Consider the following 14786-nt stretch of genomic DNA (forward strand, 5'->3'; position numbering starts at 1 on the left):
CCGAAAACAACTAAATATATTATATTAAACATATTTATAACAATAAATATCTTTTAAAAATGTAGTCAGCGTATACGCTGACTTTGAAATAAAGTTTGCAATTTACTTTTCTAAATAAATAAATACAATTAAACACAAGTAAAACTAATGTGTTGTTTTTTTTACGTGTAAGTTGCATATTCACGGCATGAAATGTGTGTTAGCATTGTCAAACCACACATTAGTGTGAGTAGATAAAAATATACTACTGGAGACCACTTTATATGTGTCCTCATATGCCTTGTTATGAGTATCTTTCTTCACTATCGAAATATATCTCATGTTGATATTTGATTTAAACGCTGTTTTCTTTCGACACATTTAAATCACACGTCCATAGCGCCGGCATGCGAAAATGGGTCTTATGCGTTTTGGCAAGCGTTTGTTAAACTCAACATGTGCATTTGCGCAGTCAGGCCATAGGCGATGCTGTTCGCTATAAAATCACTCGATATGTTATGTTTCTCCTTACCAGACGGAAAGATAGCTGAGTGGGCTATTTATGTGATGGGCGCATACGGAATAAGACCCATTTTCGCATGACGAGGGTCATTACAAATCTCATTGCGAATTGATAATACCACATTTAAGAACAATGCTTTTTGATACAAAATAGAATTCACAAAAGCAAACTTGTTAATAATGGCAGCCTATCCACACATTTAGGAATGATTTCCAGACGTGCTGACCAAGTACGGCAAACATTGTGGTATGATAATTAAACAATTTTCTGTTATCGTGACACTATACTATTTCACTAATGATTGTTTTCTTATCTTGGAGGCGAAAGTGAAATTCTACGAGATGGATTGTAATGCGTAATTGTAACAGGGCCACAATTTGTGTTGTTTGAGCATACAGAAAGTAGTCCGGAATTCCTTACACAGAACAGTGCTACATCTTTTGAATTGAGCACATACGCAATGATGTAGCAAAAATTCAGAGGTTGTATCTCGAATCAGCATATTACATATTCGAAAATATTCATGCGTGTCTGTTGGCGTTATGTTAAAGTCACTAAGATGAAAACTGAGTAAAACAGCTACGCCTAAAAAGCGCATTAGTGCTCTATACTTATGTTTATGTCGGCGTTGTTGACACCGTGTGAACTGCTCGGGTAACAAGTAAAGCATAAACAGCAATGTGTATATACTTTTATTCCTCCACATACAAGATACGAAGATTATTGTATATTTTGAATTTGTATATGGTGTCAAAATCAAAAGTTTTGTACACGGAACTTTCATTATGAATTTATATTCTTGGTGAGATAGTTATTTGATATTCCAAAAATATTCCTTTAATATGATGGTGACTGCAAATTTTCTTTATATTAAGTTCTTATTACCATTTTCATCATACTTTCTATGCTTTCAGAACGTCCAAAAAGCCATGTTGTTTTTATTTTGTCTAAGTTATTTCTATGAAATAATAAGGATGATAAAAAGTGCACACAAAACTCGACCCGTGCGCTATGACACACACTTTATAAATTTGAATGGCTTGTGTTCATTTCAAACTTGCGATTGATTTTGAAAAATGAATTGCGTGTTAAATTATGCAATAGCGAACATCTTCAGTGCCTTCAGTCCTTTCATTATACAATAGGAATTGCAACTTCACAATTGTGAAGAATGAATAGGAGGTGCCCTCTGCCTAAACATTGGCTTAATGTCTGTGTATCAAGTTAAGTGTTGTCCCTGATTTACCAGTTGATTAACCCTTTCCCACTTAGATACATATTTTGATGCATTTGTAGTCTCTTAGAAAGTCAAATTCAATCAAGACCTTTCTTAATAGATTCAATTTTGAAATGCTTCATTTTCAACCCTTAGTTACTGATGAGTAGCAAACAGCATAAAACCTGCACAGACTGCAAGCTATACTCCCAGGCAGTTCTGGTTTTATGCTGTTTGCACATAGCCATTTCACAGACTGCGAGCTACTCCCAGGCAGTTCTGGTTTTATGCTGTTTGCACATAGACATTTTCACTTTGCCTCTGGGCAGGAAAGGGTTAAAAAAAAATGTTTTCACATCAACATTAACTACCATTGCACATTAAATCTCTGTCTGTACGGAAATTAGGAACACCTTGTGGTCTAAGAACAACCTTAATAGTCTTTCAATACACAAGGCAATTTTCTCAGCGGCAGCCATTTCAGCTAGAGAATAATAATTTTCTGAAACGTCTGTGTCCCATTTGCATAACGAAACTGTACTCCATTACCAACCATGGTAGAAAACCACAGATCTGAATGCCTGATATACAAGTCTACAAGCAAAACCATCAGAAGAGACTGCCCAACAATCCAGACATCTATTTGCCCCAGCAATCAATATTGTAACAAATCAAGGTGGTGCATTCAGTAGAATTTACATAACTCTGTCTATCTACATCAAGTCCCCTTTCTGCTATGAGCATTATGGACTATACATCCTAATAAAGTTCTAATGTCATAAGCTCTCCGCCTTCCTACATGGCTATGGCAGGGTCCCATTTCGAGACTGAAAAAATGCTGAATCTGCAAATGTTAAATTGCTGATCAGAAACCATTTAGCAAATGGGACACTCTACAAACATGCGTGCAATAAATACAGTTTCACCCCGGGAAAACATGCATATCTTCAAATATGTGAATTTTTGATGAACAGTTTGCCAGATATGGGCAATTATTCAAAACTGTCATTTTCTCAACTGCGTTCAAATCAATATGAAAATCAGCCTGATTAAATGCTGTGCAAACAGATTAGGCCAATTTAAATACATCTCAAATCCAAAGCTTCGAACTTTGGCGAAAAATATTTCGTTTCCGTTCCAGGGAATACTATTTTGATGCTAAAGTCATCTACTGCTTTTATAGTTTGTTCTGGTTTTCATGCAAACGGTTTCAAATACTTTTTTTCTAGAAATTAACTATATTTTTGAGTGAATTATCATTAATTTAAGTAATAATAGAAAATTCCTTTAAATAAATAATAATACGGTTAAAATTGATAAAACCAAAAGCTTCCAGTGACCAAAAAGTACAATACTTAAAATATCAAATAAAAGCTGTGAATATTTGCTAAGTTTAAACACATTTGAATATAACTACACCTACATGTATAAAATCGCCAGGAATTAAATAAACTTCAAGAAATTTACTCAAAGTTATACCCTTTAGAGCTTTGAAACTCTTGGCCATAAAGGTTTCGGACCAAATTTTTTTTATAAAATTAACTTCCAGATCTGATGTTTAAAGCGTACTATGCTGCATATTCTATAGCAGCTCACCCATCAGTCAGAATAAGAGATATTTTACAAATGGCTACAATAATTCAACATGTATTTGCCCAGGGAATAAATTGGAATAGTTTGCATTAAAGACACAAGAAAAAATCAAAATTTATGGAGTACACAAAATTCTGTGACAAGTGGATAAAAGCATGATTCTTTTTTCTTGAAGGCAAAGTAGGAACAAAATTGTTTGTCAATTGCCAATATTTCAGTTACCCAACATATTCAAATGATCGCTTCATGCAAAGAACCAAATCTGCACCGTCAGTAGAATAGTTTCGGCCATGTGGAGCCACAAGAGAATTTATTGATACAAAACATCGCTTTCTGATATCCCCATCAGGAAGATGCTACATGTATACCAGAGAAATTTGGCATGAGCTATATTTTGTCTATTTTGCAATATTATTTAAAATGTCACAAAATATTCGCTGATTTTATGTTTGCATTAATTGGTTGTTAAAGGGTTGAATTGAACTCGAAAGACTCAATTTAGCTAATCAAATTGGAACTGTGATAAGGTACATGTACAAAAATTCATCAGTTTTTTTGTTTAAATCAGTGCTGTTGAAGCAGTTAAATTTGTCACTTGAGAGACAGCTAAAGATAACACCCTATAAATATATTTATTTTTTACAAATTGTTTATTAAATACATAAATTCAGCTTACCTCAATATATTTTTATCCATATATGTGTTTAAATATATAATTAACATGTGCATATTACAATAAAAGACAAAAGAAAACTGCCACTTTGTGCATGGACAACGATTGCGACAGAAGGGAGACTAATATATACTCAATTCTTCTTTATTATACTGTACAAGATCCCCCTCCAATTACTTTAATAGTTAGGTAAATAGTTGTCCTATGAACGCTTAAAGACCCCATCAACAAATTGTACAAGAAACAGATAATCTTCATATGTAAGACTTGTGATACTTTCAGCATACCCTCAGCCCACTCCCCTGGGTCTCTTCATCAAATGTGTCATTACACATACATAAAAATATTACAATTTTTTTACAAGAAACTTGTTCAGATGATTAATTGCTGCAAATTATATATAATGGGTATTTGTAATTTACTGAATATCTTTCCAAGGTGATTTGGCCTGTCAATTGCTCCTCTCTCTGTCAGCAGACATTGACATTGTCTGTGACTTTGAAGAAAATTGAAAAACTTGCAAAAAAAATAATTACTAGCAAAGCGTCTTGTTATTGTTATGAAATGTCATTGCCCTACATTTTTTGTCATTAGAACATTAAAATAATTATATTTTCTTCGTGTTTCATATTCATATGTAACTATGGAAACATCATATACTATGGCTTAAAAGAGTGTCCTATAATTATATAGACACCCTTGCAGACAAAATAATTCTATGACTTTTACAGATACTTCAAGAGTATTGATGAGAAATGTAGAAAAGAATATGTTTCTCAAATGGCAGGATAAATCTGTCTCTACAATAAATTCAGTCTGATGCGGAGGTTTTGACAATAATAACATGTATCTCAGTAAACAGCAGACAATAATTCCATTAACCCTCTCCTCTCAGAAGCAAAGTGAAAAGTGCAAACAGCATAATCCAAGATATCATTGAAACCAATCTTCTGACCAAATTTCATGTAAATTGGACAATAAATGTGGTCTCTAGAGAGTTAACAAGGCAAATGTTGACGCCGTACAACGCACAACGGACGACGGACAAAAAGCGACATAAAACCTCACCATGAGCACATTGTGCTCAGGTGGGCTAAAGTGTCATCCCAGATTGGCCTGTGCAGTCTCCATGTACATGCATAAACCCCGTTTTCAAAACACAAGGCTAATATATATTGCATTGACACTGAATAAGCTTTATAAATTTAAATACTAGACCAATGTCCTCTGGTCACCTATAGTCACCAAATTTTGTTCGTGCCATAGCAAATGAAACTCCCAGAACGGTATGTTAATCTACATGTAAGTATTTTAATTAGATGCATTTTCAAGTTTTCACTTAAGGAAGAAGATTGGTATGCAAATTAACCTAGATTCTTTTTCAAAGACTAAAAGCGAAATAAGAAAATTGAGAAGCAGACTGCAAGATGCACCTTGAAAAAATTAACAAGCGTAACTTCCTAGTCATTGTGCTGGTGTCCAAAAAAGAGTCACAAATTGTCTCCATTAACAGGGATATGCAGGTCACCTAAACTTGTGCATCTGCATTTTTGAACTTTTAGATATGAGTCGTGTTCTGAGAAAACTGGGCATAATGCATGTGCGTAAAGTGTCGTCCCAGATTAGCCTGTGCAGTCTAATCAGGGATGACACCTTCCGCTTAAAATGGATTTTTTGGTAAAAAGGGACTTCCTTTCACAATGTTTTTTTTTTTAGTTTTGGGGGAAGGGGGTCGGGTCCCCTGAGGGGGGGTAATTGGCACGTAAAAGGGGACAAGGGCTGTTTGTAAAACATGCATGCCCCCCATATGGGCTCTCCGTTGTAGTGACAGCCATTGTGTGAATATGTTTTTTGTCACTGTGACCTTGACCTTTGACCTAATTACCTGAAAATCAATAGGGGTCATCTGCCAGTCATGATCAAAGTACCTATGAAGTTTCATGATCCTAGCCATAAGCGTTCTTGAGTGATCATCCGGAAACCATTTTACTATTTTGGGTCACCGTGACCTTGACCTTTGACCTAGTGACCTGACAATCAATAGGGGTCATCTGTGAGTCATGATCAATGTACCTATGAAGTTTCATGATCCTAGGCATAAGCGTTCTTGAGTTATCATCCGGAAACCATTTTACTATTTTGGGTCACCATGACCTTGACCTTTGACATAGTAACCTCAAAATCATTAGGGGTCATCTGTGAGTCATGATCAATGTACCTATGAAGTTTCATGATCGTAGCCATTAGCGTTCTTGAGTTATCATCCGGAAACCATTTTACTATTTCAGGTCACCGTGACCTTGACCTTTGATATAGTGACCTGAAAATCAATAGGGGTCAACTGCGAGTCATGATCAATCTACCTATCAAGTTTCATGATCCTAGGCATAAGCGTTCTTGAGTTATCATCCGGAAACCATTTTACTATTTCGGGACACTGTGACCTTGACCTTTGACCTAGTGACCTGAAAATCAATAGGGGTCATCTGCAAGTCATGATCAATGTACCTCTGAAGTTTCATGATCCTAGACAAAAGCGTTCTTGAGTTATCATCCGGAAACCATTTTACTATTTCGGGTTACTGTGACCTTGATCTTTGACCTAGTGACCTGAAAATCAATAGGGGTCATCTGCCAGCCATTATCAATCTACCTACGAAGTTTCATGATCCTAGGCATAAGCGTTCTTGAGTTATCATCCAGGAAACCATTTTACTATTTTGGGTCACTGTGACCTTGACCTTTGACCTAGTGACCTGAAAATCAATAGGGGTCATCTGCTAGTCATGATCAATCTACCTATCAAGTTTTATGATCCTAGGCCTAAGATTTCTTGAGTAATCATCCGGAAACCATTTTACAATTTCGGGTCACTGTGACCTTGACCTTTGACCTAGTGACCTGAAAATCAATAGGGGTTATCTGCGAGTCACGATCAATCTACCTATCAAGTTTCGTGATCCTAGGCCTAAGTGTTCTTGAGTTATCATCCGGAAACCACCTGGTGGACGGACTGACCGACCGACCGACTGACAGACTGACCGACGTGTGCAAAGCAATATGCCCCCTCTTCTTCAAAGGGGGGCATAAAAAGGGGGAAATTTCAATGCTTAGTAAGTAACAGCACAAAATCAAGTTTTAACACTATTAGTAATCTTGTATGCTATTGTGTGTAAATGCTCTCGCAACAATTGGCCATTGATAATACTATAGCATATAATAGACCGATCAAGTTTGTATGCCTTTTCAATGTTGAAGTTTGTACAGGCAATATATATTTCTACCAAAATCGTTCTCATTCTGTCCCTTGTGATTAAACCATTTCTATTATAGCATATAATACACCGATCAAGTTTGTATGCCTTTTCAATATCAAAGTTTGTACAGGCAATATATTTCTACCAAAACCGTTCTCATTCTGTCCCTTGTGATTAAACCATTTCTGAGAATATCTAAAATACATGATTTAAAAAGAATTTTGTGTTTCAACTACCATTAAAGTTAAAACAGATTTTTTGTCTTTTTTCTGATAGCTTTTGCTGTTGTGCGACATGGTGGAATACGTACTGTTTGCGGTAGATGTCGTTAAGGAAAGTCGTGATAGTTAACTACATACTGTTTGCGGTAAAGGAGTAAAGGCTAAAAGAAAGTAAACACGCGGATGCGGCAGTTCAGGAAAATTATAGTTAATAAATTCCTAACAAAAGACGTATTTAAATGAGGTATTGATTAAAATTGATAACACTTCCGAAAGGGGAATTTTTCCAATATTTTGGGGAAAAATATATACTCTAGAGATGGGGGAACGGGGCCGAATAACGCCGAATATTGCATTAAAAAAACACACTGTTTCAATGAAAAATACCATGAAAGTGGAAAGTGTTGTCCCTGATTACCTTGTGCAGACTGCACAAGCTAATCTGGGACGACACTTTACGCACATGCATTTTGCCCAATTTTCAGAGAACAAGACACATATGAATATGCAAAATCATGCATGCATTTTCAAATCTCTAGTAAGAATTTATTTATTTCTTATGTTAATTTGGTTAATTTTATAATATTTTTTGTTTAAAGAAAGTCTCTTCGTAGAAAAAAATTAAAGTTAGGCAAAAAGTGTCGTCTCTGATTAGCCAGTGCGGACAGCACAGGCTAATATGGGAGGGCAATTTACGCACATGCATTAAAGGCCCGTTTCATAGAGCGCGGCTCATACCCATGTTAGTAAGATCTCTGTTGTTATTATAGCCAATTTTAGCATACCTTACATTATGGGGCCGACAGTTTCAGGTGTATGTCAGCCATTGGCCGCTTGGAATCAACGTCTCCACAATTCAGGACAGCTTTGATGAACCAGCTGACATCTTCGCATTCTGTTGGATAAGTGTTTGCATATCTGAAATAAATATTACAAGATGTATAAAGATATACAGTAAACAACATCCAGGGAGGAATCAGTACATAATGCGAAGCGTCCTTTAGTGATCAATACAGCAGAATATTGCAGTAGCAACAAAGTGTGTCTGCACTCGGGCTATCACAAAAACAAACCGACATAGATAGCTAGAAACCTTGGCGGCCACAGAACTTGGATACTTATTTGCAAAAAAAGTAATAGTGCAATTGTAATTATTCACATTATTTGCCATGTTTGTTTTTTCAGAAAACTAGAGCCTATTATTTTGAAGGAAAGGCAGGAAACATAAGCAGGGCATAGGTGTGAACGAGGTAGCAGCTTGCAGATTTCATAGCAATAAAAATGTTTGAATACAAAGGAAAAACATGTCTAAGTTATAGTTTTTACAGTTTGTAATTGACAGCAGTGGTTTAGTAATTTGAGACGCCAATAATTCTTTGGTTGCAATGGAGATACAAGTAGTGTTTTTCCCAAGCCCTTTTTGTATGGCGCTTCGCCATACCGCCATTCTGACACACCACTTTGCCCTTTTCAAAGGCAAAAGCTGCAACCCACCCTTTTTGAAAATGCCTTATTTGCCTCTTCAATGCTACTGATCCAAACTTCTAAGTCAAATACAGTGGAAACCCTCTAAACCGGATCCTCTCTATACCGGAATCCTCTCTATTGTCCAGTCCCATTTTTTCCCCTATAAAACCATGCGTAAAATATCTCCTCAAGACTGGAATCCCCTCAATTCCGAATACCGGTCATTCTATGGATCAAAATTGGGTCATTCCATACGTAAATGTACCTCTCTAAACCGCTCAGGGCCGGTTTATTGCACCTTAGACCTAGTGTCAAAAAGTTGTGAATAGCTGATTAATGACGCTTGAAATTAATAACGGTGGTCGAAATAATTGCAAACTGTAAAAATCGCAAAACAATTTAAAGATACTTGTCCTGTGATGTACATATCGATCAATAGAGGTGATAATACTGATTATAATTACTGATAACAAACATAGGGTTCTTTAGTGTGTTTTGTTTTTGATGTAGGAAGCCATGCTCAATTTTAATAATCTTAATGCTATTTAATGTTGTGTTGTTTATTACAATTGCTAATTTAGTGTCATATAAAATGGTGATTTGCAGAGTTATTGAAGCAGTTGCATAAAGATATTCATTTAGATTTTCAAATTGTTAATTAAGATAACTAAGACTAAAAATATCCGAACCTCCTTCTAAGCAAATGCGCGTGGAATTGTCTCTACAAGACAAAATCAAATTGATAAAAGAGTCAGAGATGTTCCCTAAACCTACACTAAATATGCTGTCAGAGAAATATGGGTTAGGGAATTCGACGATCGGGGATATCGTGCGAAAAAAGTAAATTCACCTAACAAATGCATACATGTATAAAATAGTTTGTTTTTTCAGGGTGCACTGTTTGATTTATGTTGTGACTGATATTGCTGATATATGTAAATAAACAATTAAAATTTGCTGAAAGTTTTTTTCCACATTAGGCTATGTAATTGACTTTCTGAAAGTGAAATAGTCAAAGACTCAAAGTGCCCTCTAAACCGGAATCCTCTCTTAACCGGAATTTCCTGTCGGCCCCAGGGTTGTCCGGTTTAGAGGGGTTCCACTGTAGTATCAGAGTATGGCCACAAGAGAGCGAAGATTCGCATTATTATGAATTAGTCATGCATGAATAACCCTGTGTCAATATCAGTCGATAACTTAAGAGGCTTCGTGGCTTTGTTATATTAAGCACACTAATCGGTCTGTAATGTGTACTCCTCCATGATAAAATCATGGACAACTACCTAGGAGACTTCTGATGAAATTTTCATTTAAATGCGAGTGTTATCCTCATGGAAATTGTGCATTTCATGCATACGTGCATTTCATGCATACAGCAATATCACAACATTATTTTCTTTGTACACGTAATTTATTTTCAAATATAACAAGCTGCATCTTTATCGTCAAGGTCATATAGATAAATAATTATTGAAATAACTATTGTACCGCATACTAATAAAACAAAATGTGAATCACAAATTTAGTCGGACATATACGATTTAATGTTGCTTTGCGCACAAGATGCATGGCCAACAATAAAGAAAATAAATTTTGATTCTGTGCAAAAATGGAAAATAACAATTGAATTAACGATGGATATCATACAGTTAGAACGGATTAATGAAATTCCTGTGATAATAAACAATGCATGAAACGTTTTACATACAAAAAACATATTAATTAGTAATCTATACAATGCATGTATGTCAGGGAAACAAGTGTTTGCAAAGTGGCGTTCAGTTTACTCGCGAAGTTAAAACATTTGACAAGATTATCCATAGAAAACGGGATAAGACAAACATGGTTTCATTAAAATGTTTGTGGATTTTTGCATAATAAGCATATATTGCTTTATTATTTTTGTCATGCTGTACAGTTTACTGAAACTGAATGGAATTTTAATGGAAGACATTGCAAGGCAAATATTCTAATATTAATTAAAGTACGTTAAATACATCAATTACACTTAAGAAAGGTTGTTTATATTTTTATGTTTTTCCCAAAACTGCCACTGATGCTGTTAAATGTTCCTCCTAAAACCAGGTTATCACAGAAGGTTTCGCCCCTTTTTGGCCTAAACTGAGCATTAAAATGCCCTTTTTGAATGTACTGCGCCATGCCCCTTTGCCTTCCTGGGAAAAACACTATACAATGCTTATAAAACACTGTTGAACATCCAATATTTATACAAATCTTGAAATGTGATAAAATATTTTCCCATTCTTATTAAATTCCTTTTATAGCAGGATTGTAAAGTATTCCCAGTTGTTTAATTGTTTGCTTACGAACAAGTAAGGTTAAGAGCAAGTTTTGCAAGCCAGTTTTGATAATGACCCAAAACCTGATAACTGCTACTTCTTGCACCAAGAAATAGTTTGCGGCGCTGTTTGAGTTCTTGTTATTTTAAACAGTATGGTAGTGCAGTGGTTTTTAACTAAGGCCCATGGTTATACTTATCTTATCAGTCTGAATGTCATTCATGGCTCAGTATGGTATGCCATCTTTGGACAAAATAATTTACACCACACTCCCTGTGAGGTTTCTAGCCTAAAAAAAACTTATTATCCCATTTTTTCTTTTACACCTTTACACATAAATGCAGAAACATGAATTAATTTACCATTGAACTAGGTTACCTTTTTGTACTGGTCATTTATCTTTTATTATTCCCATTGAACTTCAGTGATATTATAACCTTCTATGTATGGAAGCAAGATTATAAAGTACATAAGCAGAACAGATAGAGAATAAACAATTAACCCTTTCCCACTCAGAAGCCAAGTGAAAATGGCTATATGCAAACAGCAAAAATCCAGAACAGCCTGCGAGTAATTTGCAGTCTGTTCAGGTTTTATGCTGTTCGCTGCTCATCAGTATCTAAGGGTTGGAAATGAAGCCTTTAAAACTTTGTTAAGAAAGGTCTTCAATTCAATTTAACTTTTTAAGGGACAACAAATGTGTTAAAATACCTATCTAAGTGGAAAAGGGTTAAGCTGCACTATGGGAAAAAGGAGCTAAAATGGATGTCCATAAAGTGTCGTCCCAGATTAGCCTGTGCAGTTTGCACAGGCTAATCGGGGACAACACTCTTCATTTTAATTGATTTTCTCGTTTAAAGTAAGTGCCTTAAAAACAAAACACTAATGTGTATACAGAATGTCTCTTCTAAAATTAGCCTGTGTAGACTGCACAGCCAATACTTTACGCACAAGAAGCGCCACATGGCTTGTCTAAGAAAATTCCTCCATCCAAGAAGTTATTCAAAGAACAAGGTGAAATTATACAGCCTTTAATTGTTAGTTGTATCCCTCGTTTTACAAATTCAGACTTATATCATTAAGTAAAACATTTAAAAAAGTGAAACAGCGCAGTTTAAATAGACATCATGGAATTTGTGTACTCAAATTTAAAATTCATTTTGGTCATCCAATTTTGACTTCTAAAATCTAGTAACAGAAACTGAAAGACAAATGGATACAAAACAAAGATGTAATAAAGACTAAAATAATATTATTGATTGATTTAATAATGTAGTGTCTATTAGAGTTGTGTGCTGCATTTAACCTGGTAATGTGTACTTAACGTTTCAAGCTTGACATTTTAATGATTAAATACACATTTCATGCACTCGCATTAAGTACATAGTAATCATCCGAGAATTCACTCTATGTTGGAAAATGCATGTATATTTACAATCAATGAAAAACAAATTACTATGCTTTTCAATATAAAACAGAGATTCAAACTCTAATCATGGTATAAAAATCTGTTCTACCAACTAAAAGAAATATCAGCTAATACAAACAGCAACAACACAATAATACTACCTACTGGAGTGAATAATTCAAGATATCAAAGGACATCATGGAAAGTATCTGTCAGTCCAGCAATAAACACAAAACACATCCAAATATTCCAGCATCGCTCTTCTTCTGCAGACACCATATATATAACTACGATATCAAACCAATCTTCCTCCTTTCTCAAAGTTATATTGTCTAGAATTGTCTAGAAAGAAAGTTCAACTGGCTGCTTTATATGTAACATATGAATGTATATATCCATAGCCTGCCAAAAACCATTTTTACAGCCATTACCAATGGTGGGGCTAATAAATACAAATAAACAACCTTCTTCATCGATTCCATAAATATGCCAGCCGAAAAATGTTAGACTGACCATATTTTCTGTGTCCCCACAGACGATGCAATTGAATTTTCGTGAATCCAGTTAGGTGGTCCGAGTTATTTACGCTGCAAGTGGTGTTCACAGGATCAGATATTTCACTCACCCTAAGACAAATCTCTCACACCAACACCTAGAGACTTGTTTATGTCCTGACACCAGCCAGCTTATCCACATTTCTTAATTGAGCCTTGTTCTGTGAAAACTGGCTTTAATGCTGTGCGTAAAGTGTCGTCCCAGATTAGCCTGTGCAGTCGCACATGCTAATCAGGGACAACACTTCCGCCTAAACTGGATTTCATGTAGAAGAGACTTCCTTTAAACGAAAAATACCATAACAGCGGAAAGTGTCATCCCCTGATTAGCCTGTGCAGACTGCACAGCTATCTGGGACGACCACTTTACACACGTGCATTATGCCCAGTTTTCTCAGAACAACAACTATTAAACATTCCCATAAATGCTAGACATTATGTTGCTGTTGCAGATTTTTGCATGACCTTAAACAAGATAAATAGTCCGTAAAAATTGTTTAAAACATAATGATTGTACAAATTCCCAATCATATTCTATTTCAATGTGTGACTTTACTTTTTATATGCACAATTATTTATGAGTTTTCCTATTTCAATGTTCGAATTATTTTTTTAAGTCCTCAAGTTTGTATCAATCATATACTTTAATTGTTTTAAGCCTGTTATCACATATAAAAACATTAAATCGATTAAAAGCTATCCCAACTTTACTTGCTTTTCAAGTAATACATAACTGTAACCAGAAATACCTAACTGTACCAGAAATACCTTACAGTACCAGAAATACATAACTGTACCAGAAATACATAACTGTACCAGAAAAACATTACTGTACCAAAATACTTAACTGTACCAGAAATACCTAACTGTACCAGAAATACATAACTGTATTAAAAATACTTATGTGTACCAACTCCAAAGTTTTATTTCACAGTGATAATGTCCCCAAATGTTCCATTGCTGTTAACTCCAGTGAGTGCAAAGGTTTATATATAAAATCAACCACAATAGATCACTGATTTTACACCACTGCAGCATAATGTAAAGGCCCAGTCTCACTATGATGCCGGTGGGGCCCGATGCATGATCAGGGATCTACCAGGAGGAACCATGGCTCTACCAGGATGAACCGGAGGCTCCACCAGGGATGAACGGGGATGCACCCGGGGACAACAAGAGCTCCACCGGGAAAGTATTTAAATTGTTATACCTCAGGATCAACCGGGAGTCACAAGGAAGGAACGGCAACAACTGGCACGGCACCAGGAACTACCGTGACGGCGCCGTAGCTCCACCGGGGCCCATAGTCCCCGGCAGAGCTACAGCACCCCCTGTGGAGGCTCGTGAATGCAAGCCGGGAAGCTACGGTACATAAGTAAACCGCGCCGGCCGGGACGCCACCAGCATTTACCGGGCTCCGCATGAGCATTACCGGTGAATACCGAGTTAAACCGGGGTGTTGCCGTACTTTGCCGCGGTCTGATGCCAGTATTGCCCCGGTGAATGCCAGCGGAGTTACTGTATACCGGGCTCCTCCGGACGCTGCCAGCTTTCACCGGGCTCAGGGGCATTACCAGGACAACCGGGGCTTCACC

At 36.1% G+C, this 14786-nt stretch overlaps 1 long non-coding RNA gene across 1 annotated transcript in view; it reads right to left on the bottom strand.

Moving 5' to 3' along the window:
* LOC127867471 (uncharacterized) overlaps nt 1-8381 on the bottom strand; it is a 45335-nt gene extending 36954 nt beyond the window's left edge. The window contains exon 1 of the long non-coding RNA XR_008043508.1: nt 8248-8381. This is a non-coding gene — a long non-coding RNA (uncharacterized LOC127867471). The remainder of the gene's footprint in view (nt 1-8247) is intronic.
* Nucleotides 8382-14786: the final 6405 nt, after the last annotated feature.

The sequence above is a fragment of the Dreissena polymorpha genome, chromosome 2, assembly GCF_020536995.1.
Source record: "Dreissena polymorpha isolate Duluth1 chromosome 2, UMN_Dpol_1.0, whole genome shotgun sequence".
NCBI classification, from domain to species: Eukaryota; Metazoa; Mollusca; class Bivalvia; order Myida; family Dreissenidae; genus Dreissena; species Dreissena polymorpha.